The 13,777-nt window shown below is 46.3% G+C and overlaps 1 protein-coding gene and 1 long non-coding RNA gene across 4 annotated transcripts in view; one reads left to right on the forward strand and one right to left on the reverse strand.

The window, feature by feature from the left end:
* The window catches only part of LOC126547694 (E3 ubiquitin-protein ligase MARCHF8-like), a 256,251-nt gene that overhangs the window by 134,233 nt on the left and 108,241 nt on the right, over positions 1 to 13,777 (reverse strand). The window contains exon 1 of one of the 2 annotated variants that reach the window (XM_050195642.2): positions 10,052 to 10,295. The exons of the other annotated variant lie outside the window; for it this stretch is intronic. The gene's annotated coding sequence lies outside the window, so the exon portion shown is untranslated. Of the gene's footprint in view, positions 1 to 10,051; positions 10,296 to 13,777 lie in introns of those variants that run through there. 2 annotated transcript variants of the gene reach the window in all.
* LOC129381090 (uncharacterized) overlaps positions 6,756 to 13,777 on the forward strand; it is a 170,376-nt gene continuing 163,354 nt past the window's right edge. For both annotated transcript variants that reach the window (XR_008609320.2, XR_008609321.2), the window contains exons 1-2: positions 6,756 to 7,321; positions 7,391 to 7,588. This is a non-coding gene — a long non-coding RNA (uncharacterized lncRNA). The remainder of the gene's footprint in view (positions 7,322 to 7,390; positions 7,589 to 13,777) is intronic.

Consider the following 13,777-nt stretch of genomic DNA (forward strand, 5'->3'; position numbering starts at 1 on the left):
GGTCGACTGTAGAAAAAGACTAGATTTCGGAACCGATTGATCTCGTTCACGCGAATCTGAACAAATCGCTTCCGTTTCTCACGCATTTCCTACCAATTATTACAATTCATGGTGGCTTGTAGATAGATCAGGGGTGGAAGGGTGGAATGGTAGTATTTGACGTCTATAAAGCTCGGGTAATTGACATCGCCGTGGTAATAGCATGCGGTGAAGAACTGAATTCTCATATCACGAATGTCGAGAACTAGAAATATTTAGGGACACTGTAGGTGCTTCTTCGTGCTAGCAAATCTAGGTTGTATTCACTTGAATCATGCTCTATTTGCAATCCTTCAATCTGAAAGTAAACACAGCATCTAAACTGTCATCATCCGTCATGTAAATATATTAGTACGTTATCAACACGGGTTTATCGAAGCTTTTTATACATATACTCAGGCTACTGAAACCGTTCATGAATTCGCAGTAGCAATTAATAATGGCAAATAAACTCATTTTCTTACGGATTTCAACAAAGCATTTCAGAGTGTTTCTCACAAATAGCTACTTTATAAACTAAATGAAGCCCTGAAAAACACACAACTGATAACCTGGTTGTCAGCCTGCCTGAGAAACTGGCAGCAATATGTTGTTTACAAAGGCCACTCTTCGGAACGACTTTCAGTAGACAAGAGCGTCCCACAGGGATCCATGCCTGGGCTGCTTTTATTTCTGACATTCATTAATGACAAAGTAACAGACATGTCAGCTAAAATTAAATTGTACGCTGACGTGTTGCTCGGAGATCAAAAGTTTTTCTGACCAAGAAAAGCTGAATCAGGGCGACCAGCAGATTATTGAATGGTGCCAATTCTGGCAAATAGAAACAAATTTCGAAAATATTTTATTGGCTATTACTCTAAAAGAAAAAGTTTAAAATTTACGTTTTGTGCAAATAACCTGCTTCATGATAAAAAAAAAACTCACTCTTAATATTTAAGACATTGGATGAATAACACCCTTCATTGGTCAAAGCACATTTACTATGTTACAGCTAGCCCAAACCGAAAACTTCTTTCATCGAAGAGCTTTAAAATTATTAACCCATGCATGCTCTCGGATTGCTAGCCTATAAAACTGTTGTCTTACCACTAGTAGACCATGCTCCCGTAATCTGCGACTCTGACTAAAACTGATATTGACAAAACAGGGGGAAAAAATTATGTCCGCTTTACATATAACAGTTTGGGACGCCATTCAATAACAGCTCTCTTGGCGAAGGCTAATTTACCTACCATGTTCCAGAGGAACTTCTGTTCCCGTATTACTTTTTGCCGGCTAATTTATGGGCACAACACTGATACATCAGAAGTAATCTCTTTGTTATCCGGATATGCCACCAGACAAAGGCATAATTTAACAGTTACTCCATTTCGCAAATGCGTTAATTGCTTCAAGTACTCCTTTCTTCGGAGAGTTGTTAACGAGTGGAACAGTTTCCCTAATGATAAAGTTCTTCAACGAAATGTTGACTGTTTTGTTTAGAAACTAGTGTGCTGAAATCGTGTTCTTCCTACTTTTGTATGCTGCGATTTGTGTCTGTATTTGATAACTACTAGCTTTTACGATTTTATCGTAAAATGCTCGATTTCGAGAGCTTGGTTACGATTTTCGTATTGGCGCCAATAATTTTACGATTTCTCATTTGTCAGGTTGAACTGATCTCAACAGGATGCAAATATATAGTCGTCGAGCGATGTTTTAGAGCCTTACTTTTTAGACCCGCTACAGATTATTCTGACATACCGGCGGCAGCGCTACCACTAAAATTGCAAGTGAAATGTTGCATACTAGCATACTTCACAATATTTTGTTATTTTTTGGTTTCGGCGGCAGTACTTCTTGTATTTTAAGGTTGGAAAGTCTGGTATTTGTTGCATTTTTTGCAAATTTAGTAATTAGTTTTGTTTCATAATCCGCTCTGTCAAAATTTACACTAAGGATTGCAGCATCAACAAATAAGTAGACATAAATAAAGGCCATGCACACTCTGTTCGTATATTCATTGTTTATCAGTCACATGCAATAAAATTACACAAACCTGAAACGTCTAGGTAACTTATTTACTTCACGTCAGCTTATAATACAGGCTCTTCAAAAGTAAGCTTTATGGTTTTCTTAATATGAGGCACTGGGAGGTACGCGAAGACCACCTGTGCAGATAAGTTATGTGGCCAGCGGGACACAAAGTGAGATGATAATTATCGCTGTCAGCATCACAATTAACTAAAATTGAATAATTAACTTTTTGTTGACTGCAGTAAGTGGATATGTTTGTATTGAAAAGTTAGAGGCAGTCGTGTTTCTATACAGTACCAGTTGGAAGAATTCTTCTAGGGTATCTGTGCTCCGAGATATCAGACTCCAAATTTTAATTGTCGTTCTCATGATTACTCGTACAAGAGAGGATCGGCGCAAAGCTCCTCCCTGATGTGACGCGGCTGTTGCGTGCGGCGTTCAGTCTGACAACAGGGCGGAGTCATCGGCAAAGATGATAACCGTCCTCCTTCCCCTCTCGGCTGGCGAAATAAAAAATCGAGGAACTCGCAACCGCAGTCGTAACACGCGACCGCGCAGCCTGTAACGGTGGCGGCAGCTGCCATGTCGAGACAATGGCGCGAGCGGAGAAGCCGGAAGGCAGTGCGCTTGCGTAATGGTGACTAGACGAACGGGCATGGTCCTTGCCTGGGCTACGCAAATGAAGTGACTGCTAATTTCCAAGTATTGTAAGTTTTACTGAAATCAAGAGCAACAACTACACTGCATACCGCGCTGTCAGATCTTGATTTCGCCAGTCGAGAGGGGAAAGGGTACAGTTATCTTTGCCAATGCCTCCGCCCTGTTGTCAGACTAAACGCAGCACGTAACAGCCACATCACATCAGGGAAGAGCTTTGCGACGATCCTAACTCTCTTGCATGCGTAATCATGCGAACGACAATTACAATTTCAGTCGGATATCTCGGAGCACAGACACGCTAGAAGAATTCTTCCAACTGATACTGTGTAGAAACACGACTGCCTCTAACTTTTCAATACAAACATATACACTTACTGCAGTCAACAAAAATATAATTATTCAATTTTAGTTAATTGGGCTGCTGACAGCGATAATTATAATCTCACTTTGTGTCCCCCTGGTCCAATAACTTATTTGCACAGGTGGTCTTCGCGGGCCACCGAGAATGCGACAGGCGCGTTCATGAAGCGAGACGTACGGATGGTAACAGATAACCTGAAGCCAAGGTGCGTTACGAGAATTTGACAAAGTAGGTTAGCTTTGAGGAACGACATGCTTCAACTCTTTAATATGAGCGCATTGCCTGATGACTGCAACTAGGATTTGAAAACAACAACATTACAATTGGCGCTGCAACCTTTGTCCGCCTGTCCATAGAACCCACGTGCAAAGTCTGCATTTGACTATAGATGTCACGTCTAGCTTAAATCAAGAAAACGTCAATTGCTAAAATGTTCGCGGCTGAATGAGAGATAAAGGGAAAAGGAAACGTTCCCAACACGAGAATCAGGCCATCAAATATGTTCCCAAAAGATTTATGTGCTGTCTTGAGGTAAATCTTTGATGACGTCAAAAAAAAAATCGAATTCAAGGCCAGTATTCATAATAAAATCTTACGCTAGAATTGTTCATAAGAGAAAATTTCAGCCAATCCTGATGTTGGACATATCATTAGCGAAAGCAGCTGGTCAATGGGAGACAGCACTTATGAACGAAAGGCGTTGTAAATTTAATCGCAGTTTCCTGACGAAGCCTACCTGTGGAGCACTCGCTGCGAAATGTGCTGAAGTCAAGTGCCTGCGAAAAAGCGCCTAACGTAACAGACTATACCTCTTGTTAAAATAGCTGGAGCGCAGGGTAAGCATGAGAGCTGTGTTTGTTGACAAAAGAAATGACTTTTTTTTAAACTCTGATACGTAGCCCCAATATAAGTGACGCTGTCAAGCCGATGCATACCAATTCATATGAAGTAAGCACTCGTTTTTGCACGGAGTTACGAGCAGCTAACTCGTTCTACAAAGGGCGCCATATTGGCAGGCATACTGCTAAAATTCGGCAACTCAGGATCGATGACAAATGCCAACAGTGACGGCAGTGGCGTCTTTAAAATACTTTCGCTCTAACCGACGCGCAACTGTCGTTGCTATAGAATATCGGGCTTGTGGGACCCTGCAATAGGCCGAAGAACGCTCTAGCCACGAAGCCCTTAGTTATGGTTCTAGTTATCCCGTTCGACACCACGCTTGCGACACAGTTTTCCTCTTGTAGAATTATGTAAAGCAAAGCGAAACGACGATTATACTCGTGACATTTCACACCTCAATCTCTAGATTTCCCTCTAATGTCCCATCCTGGCAGCTAATTTTGTTTACCGTCACGTAATTAGACAGGATTGGAGTTGTCGCGGGAGCTGTTTCCTTTGGGTACCGGAGGCGCAGCTTGAGGACCAAATAAGTAATATTGTGAAAACACGCGTACGCTTTCGTACTTGTAGTTCAGTGGGAAGAATAATAGAAAATAAAAGATGAAGCTGAATAGAGATGTCCGTGTCGCAAACATGTTATTGGACGACTGGTTTCCCCGTTACCCTTAGCTTCACACGCAGCAGGGTTTCGCACCGGCGTGTGGTTCCGAAGGACACGCGCAGAGCGCACTGGAAAATGAATGGCAACAGAAGCTGTTTCTTTCTTCTTTTTTTTTTAGCACTACTCACGATTGAACGGGTTTTGTATCGTATGTCACACAAACACAAAATTTCAGCGCTGTTTCAAAGATTTCTTATTGAACCCACGTAGCCGTACGGAAGGCCAGAAGTGCCTTCGTGGCACGGAACGCGCATTCCTCAACGTGCCAAGAACGTTCCGCAGCTCAAGGCACGAGACGCGTGCCGCAGACAAGACGCAGCGCTTAGCGATAGTCGATGGGACGAGCAGCGACTGCTGTTCGTGGGGCGTATATGTCTTGTGGAACACTATAACGCTTGTGGCACACAGGCTTGTTCGAACGCTCAATAATAGGAGAAAGCGACTGCCGTGGGCAACACTGAGTCCGACCGCATGTTTTGTACAGCCTGCCAAGGCCGCACGGCATGTGAAAGACCCGTGGCATCGGCGGATGAGTCAGCCTGAATTAATTTACTACTCAGTGGGCGCATGAGCGGGAAGGTTGAATGAAGCAACTATACCGAGCACAAGCAAACCAAAAGCAGTGAAACACGACGGCCGATTGCGTTTTGCTGCTTGCTAGCTGCGACAAAGTGAGACATTTGGAAATCCCCCCTCCCCCCCATGAGCGCAGTTAACAAAACAAAACTTGGAAGAGGAGAAGAAAAGCGAGGGATTGACACAGTGAAGGAATCACTTGTCACTGAATTACTGGTTATTCAAGATGATAGCTAATAAAGCAAGCATCCAAAATAGAAATTAAGAAAAGTCGCAGTTTCGCGCGAAAGGCGAAGCATCGATTGCGATAGCAAATTAGCAGACAGCCATACGAAGTAAGGACAGCAGTTTTATCGGTCGTATAAGCTTGTAAACATTCGCTTACTAATTAAATTAACAAACACGGTGTCACGCGCACAGGCAAACATGAACACATCACACTCAACGACCGCGGACACACCCTGTCAAAACGCTGGCGTGAGCAAGCGCGACAGCTGCAGCGAGCCAACTGACCTTCGTGCTGTCTATCGCTTCAACGCAATTTGAGCGGCGAGAACACAGCATACACAAAGCTACGAGCCGTCGGCCCACCTAGTCTGTGCGCCCAAAGTAGATCGCTTTCGAGATGAAGCCCGCGCGACCACGCCATACGCAGTTGCTGCCGAAGTACCACGCCTCTTCCCTCGCCTCCCCCGGTGTCATGCGCGCGACGGAAGACGGCGCTATTCGTTCCTCCCCGCATTCCACCCTAGCGCACGCGAGATTGAGCCGCGATCGTCGGCTCACCCTCGCACGATTTCACTCGCACATACAGCACACGGCGCGCGTGGATGGTGTCATCGCCCTTGGACTTTATACGGAACACCACGGCGACGGCAAAATGCGCCTGAGTGTCCATATATTTACTATCGCAATAAAAAAAAAAAAGAAAGCGACACCTCTCACACATACACGCACACAAAAGGCGAAAGTGTACGCAGTCCGCGCACGATGCGCAAACACGACTAGCATATCCTGCACGCGTGCTCCACATTTTCAAATACAATTTGGTGTCCTCTGAAATTGCAATATTTAATAACGTGCAAGTACTGTTGAGTTTCCATAAGCATCTTTAGGGGCTCGTGAGGGGGTCATAAAGTACATAAAAATGAAACGCTTTTTACAAATAAACCACTTGGTACAGACGAGTTAACTTGTGCCAATACTCCACGCTGTAGTGTTTGAGAAAACGTGAGCTAAATTCTTTCAAGACATCGGTGTGTCACAGAAATGGGCCGTGACTTAAGCAGCGAAGAAGATATAGATGAAGATGGGAAACTGTTGAGCTATGTAGCGCTCTTGGGTATTATAGTCTAGAAAAGAATATATATTGTCATGGCCCTATAATGATCGTTCATCCAACACAGTTTGGTGTAAAAGCCCCCCCCCCGAAAGAAAGAAAGAAAGAGAAGTACGCAGGCGAAAATGGTTTCTTCGTTTTACTTGGCAGTGAACGGTATCGTGTGGCAGAAGTAAATACAGACGGCTGTAATAGGAAGACGTCATGGATGACGCACGAACAAAGCGGATTTATCTAGTGGCTCCCTCCCGCGCCGCGTGTGACATCTCTGTCTATCTGTCTGCGAGCGACGCGCAGATCATGCACCCCGCAGGGCCGACCGCGAAAGGCTGGCAGCGGCGCCCCAACGGCTCGCGTCCAAGGACGTCTTCTAGCAAAACTTCCTTGCGCAGCTACTGCACCAAGACCACGCATGCTTTCGCGCCCGGCGACGGTGCTTGACTGCTTTAAGGCAGTAAACAAGCGACAAACTGTCTACCTACCCCTAGTGGGAAGCACTGGCGACGGGCTTGCTAGTTCTTTGTGGTATACATGGCCACTGAATGCGCAACAAGCAATTAGCGAAGGAAACGGAGAGGCGGGAGTACCATCAAAGCTGGCCTTTTACAGCGAGCCGCTTACTTCTCTTTTTCTCACTTGATAGAACTATTCGATGCAATGATTGGGACGTCGTCCTCCTGGGTATAGTGCTTCGCTGAACGCAACTAATGCGTTCACGGGCCGAATTCTGCCGTCGATCGACTTTATCGCTTGTTTTCTTGAGGTAATACTCGTGCAATAAAGTTGTGACCTACGAAATCACTTTGTGACGCTAATGAGTACTCGCTTGCAGGTGTGGCTACTGCTGTGCTCCTGTCTCGCGGGAAGGTCAGGCGTCTGCAACAGCGCTGGTCCAAGTCTGCGCACAACAATGCAGCTGTGGCTTCGCTAGACGCACACAGCTGTAGCCGGGCCACTCGCTGCAGCTCTTTGTGTCAGAAGCAAACGGAGCTCACGCACGCCTGACTGCCTATCGCAGTTTGTTGGATGTGTAAGTGTACTTTTTTTCCTAAATACACGCAATGTTGAATGGCTTATAATCATAAGCAGGTTGCTTGAATTATTTTGTGGCGCAATGCAAGTTATATATGTTTTATATTACTGGGTTACAAGAATAGTTAATGATAGGGGTGAAAATTGAAAGCGCGGTGTGCACTCAGGTGCCGACAGCCGAACAAATCTTCCCAGATGTCCCCGCTGTGTTCAGGCAACGTAGATTCACAAGTGTTCCATGTAGCATAAAATAATATCTATAATATAGCGCCCAACGTGTTTCATGGCCAATTAGAAGCGAACACTAAGTCTTTACCTTTCAAAATTACCAAGAACACTTGAGTGTAATTCCTTCCAGTGCTTTCTTAATCTTAGGTTATGAGAAAGAAAATAACATTTGCCGGGGCTAGCTTCTTGTTATTATTGTGCGTCTTGAAACAAGGAAGTTCGTTGTGATATAAAAGTTGCGTTAGAGTCGTGGCTAACGCACACGAAAAATATTGCCCCAAGAGCACAGCCGTTACGAAGGCTGCCAAGAAGCTCTTCTTGAACGGGTAAACGGATACCAGCCCAGACAAACGCCTCCGTCAGGTTTATCTAGGAGCGCTGGCTAGTTCTTGCTAGAGTTCTCTCGACAGCCACGAGTTATTTTGCAAATCACGCGAAGCAGAAGCGTCGGCTTTCTGTCTCCTAGCTGACCTTTCCACCGCTATGTTCACATATAATGACAAAATACTTAGGGTCACTTAAGTACGATTTCAACAAACAATAACAGGCACATTTCTTTGTGTTAAACCGATCGATTCACAAAACTATAACTTTCAATATGGCGTTCCTTTCTTATATTGGCGCTCTTGCGAGGACAATGATTTTGTTAGTTGCAGGTGGATCGCAGATGAAAGGGGAAAAAAGGCATCTTATCTCGTATACGAATCAATGCTAAATCATGTCAGTATATCGTCTTACTTGTATAGCGCCATCAAAAAGAAGAAAAAGGAGCAGGCGTGTCTTCGTTAAGTTCCTGTTTTTCTAGTTCTGCCTCATCAGTTACTTCCATTCCGCAAGACAGAAGATGAGCGGCCAGTGGCAACTCTGTTTGCGTGCTGTTGCCTTCGAGATGCGCGCTAAATCTTTGAGGCTGCGTTGTGCACTGTGGAAATAGCACATGAGCGATGGATTTGATTTTTAGTCTGCCAACGCTGCCACACTGAAGATTTTTTCTCCCCCGACTCATGCACTCTAATGCGACTGCTTGGGTGTGTTGGAAAGACTTGATTTAAAACATTAAGTCGAAGCAGACGAAGACGGTGAAAGCAGACGGCAGACACAGGAGCGCTAACTTGCAACAATTTATTGAGAATCGGAAAGCGGTATATAAAGGCATGTCGTGAACGCAAAGGCAATCTTCTGCTGTCTGCGCTTGCGTGATGTAGGGCCACGACATGCCTTTATTTTCCGCTTTGCGCTTCTCAGTTAATTGTTGCAAGTTAGCGCTCGTGCCTCTCCCGTCTTCTTTCAGCGTTCTCGTCTGGCCGCGCTTAAAGTATTTAGTCCTGCACTCTGTTGGCTCACGTGAACTTACGCGCGCGCGAGACTACAAGAAAAAAGTAGGGGCGTTAACCCAAGCTCAGTTGGCTGTACACGCAACATTGGGTGAGGGAAAATGGGATAAGAAAGTAACAGATGAGGAAAACGACAGATAGAGGAGTTAATGCGAGCACGAACACAACCGAGGGTTCACTGGAAAGCTCAAATTCACACTTGTTCACAAAGCACTTCATGCGCTAAAGCGGTTCGTAACAACAGAAACTATAAAGTCAATGGTGACAGCGAACATATTAGCAAATTCGGCCTTTCAATTACGAAATTTTCTCACGAACATAATATTTGCGAAGTTCGCCACTGTGCTTCAATAATTAATCATGCTTCGTGACGACACGACAGCAAAGTGAAATTTGCTGCAGCGTCACCGTATGCTTCATCGACACGTACTAATATCCTCTGTTGGAAACACTGAATTCCTGGAGCTTGCCATCTGTTTCTATCTTCGCTTAAAAACCGAGCGCGAACTTACTAAAGGGCATCAAAGCCACCTGCGACGGAGCGATGTACACACGCAGTCTTTTAATATCCAGGAGTTTAGAGGAAGAAAGACAGTGATCGCGTGAAACGGGTGAGTCGGTTATAGCACACCGTGCCGCGGACAGGTATATAACTGCTCGCGCGTATACTCAGAGCGCCATTCGAGTCAACGTATTCTGTTTCCGTCATCGCATCTACAAGCTGAACGTGTGTACTGTTCTATACAATCGCGTCGTCAGACAGCACGGTGCCCAGACCAAGGTATGAGCTAACCAGCGAGAATGCGGTTGACGCGCCTACAGAGACGTTCCGGTTTGAGCAATACACGCCGCCGCGTGCTGTTAGTGGGGGCTGCACCCAACAGTTTGTGTGTACTCACGGAAGCGACGATGCGCTCGGACGACAGCGTGGTAGCGGCAGTCGCAGCCCTTCGGTATATGCCGCAAACGTTTGGGCGGTGTAACCAGCGCGGGACAGGCGCTCGCCGTTGTGCCACTGGCGGCGGCGTTCTCAGAGCACGCGCGGCCTCCTGTCGGCACGGGGCTCGGCGAGGCTGCGCGCCGCTGCTCGCGCCCCGCGCTGACGTAAGGGCTCGGGCGCAGCTGCGTCTCGCAAACACAAGTGCATCACGTCGCGCGCAGCTGAACCTCGAGCCCGCTTGCTGTTCAAGGGCGCGCGCTTCGCCGCCTCCTGACGGTGAAAGGCTTCGCGAGCAGAGGGGAAAAGTGAACGCTCAGCTTGCGCCTGACCGCTGGGCTGCGGCATTGCCTGTCCCGACATTGAAATCATATTTAGCGCCAGCGAACAAGGACAGAACACGAACCTGAATACGCGGAAACGCCTGTGCGGCGGATTCGAAGGTGATCTCATTTCAGCCTGGAAGAAGGTGTGAAAAAAGCGCGTCAAGAGTTCAACGAGCAAACGAAATTGGGACAATCACCGACACTGAGGTAGGATAGGGCGCAGTTAACTGAACTCCAGCTGAACAACTTGGAAGCAGCATGGTTCCGACTACTCCATTTCACTTATGGGAAACAGAGCAATATGTACGTGTTAAAGAAAGAATGAAAAAAGGAAAGAAAGGAAGAACACCAACAACTTATTTGGTTTCGTTTCGTTATTTCGAGAATTTATTCCCCATGCGGCAAGTATTGTTCGGCGAAGTGAACGTGGAAATTTTTCTTACGTTTGTGGTGCGATAACTTCAGCTACAGAAAGAAGACAAGAAGGAACAAAAATCTGGGACTGCGGCACGATGGCACGCACGCAGAGAAATGCGTCGTTCCATCTAAACGAAAACAGTGCCTGTGTCGGACACGTGACAATCCGCTTAGAATGTTTGTGCGACAGCTGTGGCTCCGGAATTCCATACGCTGTGCGAACACTGGTTAAGGTTCAGCCGTGTCCTCTTCTGACAGTCACATTTAGTCGGCAAGAAAACTGCCTCCACAAGTATGTAGGAAAATATTGTCTCATATGCGTTTGCTTTTCTAAATACGCAGTGTTACGGTCCACTTTGTGCGGCAATGAATGGAACAGATACCAAGCGCCTGGTGACGACGGCGTGCCTTATCGTCAAGCTTGCCAATGTGAAAAGGCTTGTCCGTCGGGCAGGGCCGTAGCCAGGGGGGGGAGGGGGGCTTATGGGGCTTCAGACCCCCCCCCCCCCCCCCCCGAAACTTTTTCCTGCTGTCCATGCGCCGCCGGCCAAAACAACCCCCGGCGCCGGAAATCATGCTCGATTTTGTCTAGAATGTCCTTTTCACGCTCGAAAAACCATTTTAGCGCGAACATTGCGAAATCGGGTTGGATTTCGCAGCAACGCCCATGCACCGGGAGTCACATATCGTAACGCAAGGAGCTCCATCCAAGCACAAAGTTCCAAAGGCGTGACGGGCGGGCTCGTCGCGGCATTTCGCTGAGGCCGCGGAATCGGGAGCGCTTGGATTTCAATTCTGACACTGTATGGGTATAAAGTTCTAATAAACTTTTGATGCGAAAGGTGCATTGATATTTCCAAAGTCGTGCTTTAGATTTTCAATTCCGGAACTTCGTGGGCTTAATATAGTTATAAACATTTGACGCCAAAGGTGCATTGACTTTTCTAAAGTCTTAGATCGGAACATACAACGAGACAAGTCAAATCAACACACTATCAGACAAGTTGACAAAGCACGCAGCGAGATACGATGAGACGAAGCGTTGTGGTGGTTCATTTGTGCCGTCATGTCGCATAAAAAAATAACATTTGTTTCCCCTACGCCAAAGCATCCATGTCAAGACACTAAAGCCAGCCAGGGTAACTACGTTCTTATTTATTTTTTCTACTTTGACTTTTATTCGTGAAGACACATTGAGCCTCTTATTTTTTTTAATTCTCGCTACCCTATCCGCGGGCTGCCAGAGCCATCCAGAGCGCATGCGTTTTTCTTGTGTTGCCCCGAAACCACCGCGCGGCGTACTTCGGTGCGCGTGTGGTTTTTTCTGGCCGAGTGAATTTTCGCCTGGCAGAGTTTTGGACGCCTTCTGGATAGCAGACGAGAAAAAGAAACAATAGTCGCTCACCGCCATCACTGTGAAGACTTGACGGATTGCACCGTGTTAGCTTCAGCGCAACCTCTCCGGAAAGTCTTGTCTCGCCGGTGTAAAATACCGAGCACTATGCGTATGGTTCTCGGTGGACAAAGCGTCTCACGTTTTCTTCGATATTCATTCGGTAGCCACATTAGGTGCCCCAAAGTAGGCATTGGATTGTGGCCAATATACTCTCCTGTAAGTTTTTTTTTTTTCTTCATTTCGGTGCCCCCGCCCCGCAAAAGAAGAACAAAAAGATACATTGTTGCGGCGCAGCGAATTGTCGCATAGTGACAGTTTGTTACTTCTTTTGCGGAAAGTAATCAGCCACGGTACGCTTCCGTTGCCGGATACTATTATTACATTATTGTGACAGCAATTATATGAAGACTCCAGGCGCATTCCTGCTGTTGCCGTCGCCCTCATGTTAATTATGAAGTCTCAGGGCAATAACGTCGTGACCGCGCGCCGCATGCTGTATGTGCGAGTGAAAGAGTAGGGAGGGGGCGTGGATTGGGTGAGCCGACGATGGTGGCTCAGTCTTGCGTGCGCAAAGGAGAAAAGCGGGGAACAAGCGCGCCGCCTTCCGTCGCACGCGATACGTCGGATGGAGTGGATGGAATGGGGGGCGGGATCTAGGATTCTGTGAATCTGTGATAGCGCTACATGTTTATTTGCCTTGTTTGACGCATTATATAGAGTGACTTTTTCTTGGATATGCAGATTTATTGGATACTTATACGTATATTTAAATATCTTGTTGCGAGGTTTGTGTATACGTGCAGTGAACTTTCTTTCCAGTGACACTTTTTGCCCTTTATCAAGCATTTGTATATTCCATTGTATCTTCGCATTTCTAATGAACGAGGGCGAGTTAAATAAAAGTGAGCCTACCCACCCCGCGCAATAATGGTTCGGTTCACTATCTGCGAGGCATGCGCGTAGCACACAGGCATCTTTCATTTACAAAAGTGACACGCAGATGTGAGGGTAAATGTTCTTTAATGCTCTCATACACTGGATTGAGCATGGTTGCGTGACATAATGGGAACTCAAAAGTTGAACAGCGTGGTGCCGTGAATGTTTTGACAGCTGAAGGTGTTTCCCAAAAGGAAATTATTCGCCGTATGGCTGCCGTGTACGTTGAACATTGCATTTCATTGGCCACTGTGAAGCATTGGAGCAAACGTTTGAAAAAGGACGTGAAAGTTGCAAAGACGATCCAAGACCGGGCCAAAGCCATCGTGCAATCACCCCCAACACAAGTGCAAAAGTTGATGAGCTGATGAGACAAGAACGGAGGATAAACATCGATGAACTGGCAGAGCGTGTGAACATCAGCCGCGGTTCGGTTCACACCATAATTCATGAACATCTCGATCATCGGCTTCTGTGTGCGCAATGGATGCCCAAGATTTTAAACCACCGCCAGAAGAAGGTTCTGCGCTGCCTTGACTCATCTGATCCGGTATCACAATGAGGGTGACGACTTCTTGTCTGCAATTGTGATTGGGGACGAACCATGGTGCCA

This window comes from Dermacentor andersoni, chromosome 1 (assembly GCF_023375885.2).
Source record: "Dermacentor andersoni chromosome 1, qqDerAnde1_hic_scaffold, whole genome shotgun sequence".
NCBI classification, from domain to species: Eukaryota; Metazoa; Arthropoda; class Arachnida; order Ixodida; family Ixodidae; genus Dermacentor; species Dermacentor andersoni.